Source organism: Chrysochloris asiatica, unplaced genomic scaffold (assembly GCF_000296735.1).
Source record: "Chrysochloris asiatica unplaced genomic scaffold, ChrAsi1.0 scaffold00009, whole genome shotgun sequence".
NCBI classification, from domain to species: Eukaryota; Metazoa; Chordata; class Mammalia; order Afrosoricida; family Chrysochloridae; genus Chrysochloris; species Chrysochloris asiatica.
Genome location: NW_006408527.1, coordinates 1574423 through 1580711, shown reverse-complemented (window position 1 = coordinate 1580711; position 6289 = coordinate 1574423).

The window sequence follows — 6289 nt, the reverse complement described above, 5'->3', positions numbered from 1 at the left end:
GAACAACTCTGTCTTGGATGAATTCTAGCCAGGACTCTCCTTAGAGTGAGGATGACAAGACTTCATCTCACATTCTTTGGACATGTTAAAAAGGGACAAGTCCCTGGAGAAGGACATTACGCTTGGTAAAGTAGAGGACTGGCAAAAAAAGAGGAGGACACTTAACTAAGATGGACAGACAGAGGGACTTCTTTGCTGATAAAAGGTAGACTTAGAATTTGAACCTAAAATTCTGACTGCAGAATTTTACTACATGATGACAGTTTATAGATCATCATAATGTCTCACTATTTGTTAAATATGCAGGGGAAAGGCTTGAAAATTGGGCATGCTATAGACTTTTTAAGGAGCACTAGTGGCAAAGTAAGGAGTTCTGGTAGCATAGTGGTTATGAATCAGGCTACTAATCTCATAGTCAGCAGTTCGAAACTACCAGCTGCTCCGTGGGAGAAAGATGAGGCTTTCTGCTTCCGTAAAGATTTACAGCCTCGGAAACCCTGTACAGGGTCACTATGCATCAGAATTAACTCCACAGCACATAACAACAACAACGCAACAACAACAGTGGCAAAGTGGTTTAAAGTACTCAACTACTAGCCAAAGATTGTTGCTATTGTTGTCAAAGTCCATCAAGTTGGTTCCAACTCATAAAAACCTGTATAGGGTTTGCAAGGAGCACCTGGTGGATTTGAAGCACCGACCTTGAAGTTAGCAGTCCAGTGCTTATCCTACAGCACCAGGCATTTCTAACTCACCAGTCGTTCCACATGAGAAAGATTTTACAGTCTGCTTCCATGAAGACTTGCCGTCTTAAAAACCCTAAGGGGCAGTCATACTCTGACCTAGTCAGAATCAACCTCTAAGGCAGCAGTTTGTTTCATTTTTAAAATACATATATATAATACATATACTGCTATTAAGCAGTATTTCAACAAGGTTACCAACACATATGAGAGGCCTTCACAAAATTCATGTAAAAATCTTTTCATTCCACTCCCCATGAACTTTTTTGAAGCCCCCTCATATTTTTTCATGTATAGCATGACAGTATGTATCTGATCATGTATTTGTCTTTATTTAACTTCTTTATTCTAATGTATTTGTTGTTTAGGGCCTTTGAGTCGGTTCCAACTTATAGCGACCCTATATAGGGTTTCTAAGAAGCAGCTGGTGGTGAGCTTGAACCACTGACCTTGTGGTTCAGTCCAGCGCATTAACTCACAGCACCACACACTATTTAGAGCTCTGTAGTAGATTCCTTGTATGGCACTGTGGATTAACGCACTGGTTTGCAAGGTTGGTTTGAACCACAAGGTTGAAGGTTCAAGCTCACCAGCCACTCCTCGGAAACCCTATACAGGGTCGCTATGAGTTGGAACCGACTTAACAACAACAATACCAATTGATTCCTGGGTGTTGAAAAAGGAGCCCTGGTAGTGCCATGGGTTAAGCATTGAACTGCTAACTGAAAAGTCAGTGGTTTGAACCTATCAGTCACTTTAAGGGAGAAAAATGAGACTGTTTTCACACAAACTTACAACCTAGAAAACCCTGTAAAGCAGTTCTGTCCTATAGCATCACTGTGAGTCAGAAGAGGCTCAATGGGAGTGGGTTTGCTTTCCTTTGGAAAGACAGGAGCAAATGGTTTGCACTCAATTTCTGGCCTAAGGGTTATTTTTTTTTTTTATCACAATAGCCTATTTCAAAATCAAACTCTCATTAAATACTTTTTTTAAAAAATTATACTTTCAAATACTGTGCAAATCCAAAAGAAAATTATGAGAGATGTCTCTATGTATTATTTATAATTCACCTTCACCCTTTCTTCACCCTGGTGAAATCTACACAAACAAATAAGACGTACTACTGTTGATTCTATAAACCTTACTCTTTTGTCTATTAATTGACAAATTAGAGCCATATATACATACATACACTTTGTAAGAGAAGTCCCCCATCAATTACTAATCCAGGAAAACTACTCAGTCTGATTCTCAATGATGGCTGATTCTTGCCCTGTAAAGGACATATGGCAATGTCTTGATACATTTTATTTGTACAATGTCTTGATACATTTTATACAACTGACAGGTGCTACTGGCATCTAGTAGGAAGAAGCCAAGGATATTGCCAAATACCCCACATTGCATAGAACAGTTTCCCACACAAAGATATCCCACCCTAAATGTCAATTGTGCTCATGAGGAATCTGTACCTGGATCAAGAGGCAGTTGTTCAAACAGAACATGGGAACACTGAATGGTCTGAAATTAAGAAAGTTGTGTGACAAGGTTGTATTCTTTCACCACACTTATTCAACCTGTATGCTGAGCAAATAATCTGAGAAGCTGGGTTCTATGAAGAAAAACGTGGCATCAGGATTGGAGGAAGACTCAGTAACAACCTGCAATATGCAGATGATACAACCTTGCTTGCTGAAAGTGAAGAGGACTTAAATATTTACTGATGAAGATCAAAGAACATAGCCTTTGGTATGGATTACATCTCAATGTCAAGAAAACAAAAATCCTCACCACTGGACCAATAAACAACATTCTTGTTGTTGTTGTTATGTACCATGGAGTCTGTTCCGACTCATAGCGACCCTGTACAGGGTTTCCGAGGCTGTAAATCTTTACAGGAGCAGAAAGCCTCATCTTTCTCCTGCAGAACAGCTGGTAGTTTCGAACTGCTGGCCTTGCGGTTCGCAGCCCGATTCATAACCACTACACTACCAGAGCTCCTTAAAAATAACATTCTTATCAATGGAGAAAAGATTGAAGTTGTCAAGGACTTCATTCTTCTTGGATCAACTATCAACATTTATGGAATCAGCAGTCAAGAAATCAAACAATGTATTGCATTGGGCAAATCTGCTGCACAAGACCTTTTTAAAATGTTGAAGAGCAAAGATGTCAGCTTGAGGACTAAGTGTCTGACCCACGCCATGGTATTTTCAATAACCTCATATGCATGTGAAAGCTGGACAGTGAATAAGGAAGACCATAGAAGAATTGACGCTTTTGAGCTATGGTGTTGGAGGAGAATATTGAAAGTGTCATGGGCTGCCAAAAGAACCAATAGATCCATTTTGGAAGAAGCGCAGCCAGAGTGCTTCTTAGAGGCCAGGATGGCCAAACTTCGTCTCTCATACTTCGTATATATTGTCAGGAGAGACCAGTTGCTGGAGAAGGATATCCTGTTTGGTCAGAGAAGAAGAGGAAGACCCCAATGAGATGGAATGGCCAAGTGGCAGCATTGATGGACTCAAGCATGGCAACAGTGGTGAGGTTGGCCCAGGATCGGGCAGTGTTTAGTTCTACTGTGCATAAGGTCACTATGGGTTGGTACCAACTCGATGGCACCTAACAACAACAACAAATGTCAATAGTGCACAAACTGAGAAGCCCATCTAGTTCTCACACCCTATTCCTATTATTCACAGAAAGTTATTTGGCTAAGGAAGGCATTTAAACACAAATCCAGTAGTAAAGAAAGTTAGACGAAGATGTTTTAGAGTGCCTTCTACAAACCAGACTCAGAAACAGAAGCCAGGTCAGATGTTGCGGTACAATCATATCGTGCTTATTGACTGATTTGTGAATGCTGATTTTTTTTTTCCACTTATGACACATTTACACAAGATTGAAGACTCAGAAATTAAATACAAGTCCTGTCACTTACTAACTTTGTAACATTGAGGAACTTTTTCTATGCATCTGTGTCCTCATCTGTAAAATTAAAATAAAATGTGGAGCTGTAAAATGAGCACTAGATCACAAGGTCAGTTTGAATTGCAAGGTTGGCGGTTCAAACACAACAGCCACTCCTCAGAAAACGTATACAGGGTCACTGTAAGTTAGAGCTGACTCAACAGCATTTAACAACAACAATAACATAGCTGCTTCTTAGAGTGAGAATAAAATTAGTTAATATTTGAGTAGTACATAAGACAATAGCAAGCATATACTAAGTGGTATGTGTGGTGCTGCAGGATAATGCACTGGACTACAAGGTCAGTTTGAACCACAAGGCGGGCATTTCAAACCCATCAGCTGCTCCTCGGAAACCCTACACAGGGATACTGTAAATTTGAACCAACTCTATGGCACTTAATGTACATTAGCTGATATCATTTACATGACCTATTTTTCTAGTTACTGTCATTGATGCTCCATAAATGTGTATTGAGAGTGGGAACAACTGAGTTTGCCAGATTTCTTCAGATTGCTTCAAAGCAAAATAATGCATAATAAATGCACTGCCCTTGCTTCCACCATCCTTTCCTTGACTAGACTAAACAATGTGAGGTGCATGAGTTGTTTCTGAATGGACACAGCCTTGGAAATCCTACGGAACACAGTTCTATTCTGACACATATGGGAATGCCATGAGTCAGAACCAACTCTATAGTAGCTAGTAACAACAACAACAACATCTCCATGAGGTTATCTCTAAGTTAGATTCCTGAAGAAAGTCAGTTTCCTTGATGCATTACTTCTAACAAGCATCTACATCTTCCTCCTAGAATGTGTAGACAGACATACCACTGCCATTGGCAATTCTCCCTCCTTGTTCATTAAGAGTCAAAGACTTCAGCTAACTCTAAGCAACATCTCATTGGAAAGGATTAGTGGGAAGCATCCTGGAACTCAGCAACTTTAATCTGCTCAGTCCTCAATAAACAGTTGCTGCTTTGCTTCACCTCCTCTCAGTTAAGATTATTATTTATTTTCTGCCCCTGATAAATCATATATCAATATCTTCGTTTATAGACTAAAAAGGCCGTACGTCTCTAAGAAGCAAGGTTGATACCCTTGTTTTATGAGAAGTGTTATCTAAGCGTCTTGCTGGGCTCTTACTGATTTCACACTCTCGGTATTAAGCCACTTTGTGAACACGTGCACCACACAGGCACATAGACTCACACAATCTAAAGCAAGATGCTATATTGATTTATTGAGTTTGCTCTTGCTATAATATCATTTCTTATTTTCTACTGTTTTGGGACTGGTTAATCTTTTTGAAACTTTGTAACAAGTGACTCCAATATTTAATTATTGTTATTGTTGTTATTAAACGCTGTCAAGTCAGTCCCAACTCATAATGACTGTGTATAGGGTTTCCGAGGAACAGCTGGTGGGTTTGAACCACCACACTTGTGGTTTATGGTCCAACGCTTATCCTACAAGGCAACATCAGGAGTCCACATATTTAATTAGGAATATATAATAAAACCTGTGAGAACAGAAACTCGACAGGACTGCCAAGTTTGTCTGGATCGCAAAAGGTTTTCCACCTCTGAGAGAGTGCACTCACTAATTTTGTATGTAGCGCAGTGGTTACGAATTGGGCTGCGAACCGCAGTGTCAGCAGTTTAAAACTACCAGCTGCTCCGTGTGAGAAAGACGAGGCTTTCTACACTCCCATAAAGATTTACAGCCTCGGAAACCCTGTTCAGGGTAGTTATGGGTCAGAACCGACTCGACGGCATTATTGTTGTTCAATGCCACATAGCGACCTTGTATAGAGTTTCCAAGGAGCGATTGATGGGTTTGAACCTTGTGGTTAGCTATCCAATGTTTATCCAGGACTCCTTATTAAGTGGAAAATGTTTGTGTTTTCCTTCTCTGACAGGTTCTTGCCTTACAAAGGCTCCAACTTTCACATGTTTTACTGCATAAAGAAAACACAATGGATTTCATAGTCTATTATGACATTTGATTTTATAAAGCATGATTTACTGAGAAAAATTTAAAGGTAAGTAAGGAGTGCCACACTGTGGTTATAGTAGATCATTGCATGCAAACTTTGGCTAAAGCGTTCTTCAAGTGCTAAAATACACTATTTTTCTACTGAAGTTTTTTCTATATTTTACAAATAAAATTAGTTTTTAAATCGGTCAATTATTTAACTTAAATTTCACCTAAACAGGCACTTGCTAATTAATGTCATTATTATTAATATTAACCCAATACAGCAACCCCAAAACAAAGATATCCTCCCATCTCCACATTAACAGTGGTAGTGGTAGTGATTGTGTGCCAGAGTCAATTCCAATTCATGCGACCCTGTATTGAATTTTTGAGGCTGTAAATCTTCACTGGAGCAGAAAACCTCATTATTCTTCAGCAAAGTCACTGGTAAGTTTAACTCCTGAATCTTGCTGTTAGCAAACTCACGCTGCCAGGGTTCCTTCCAACATTCATAGAAAAGTTAAAACAACAATAACAAATGCTGGAGAGATGTAGAGAGATTGGAACCCTCACACACTACCAGTGGGAGTGTG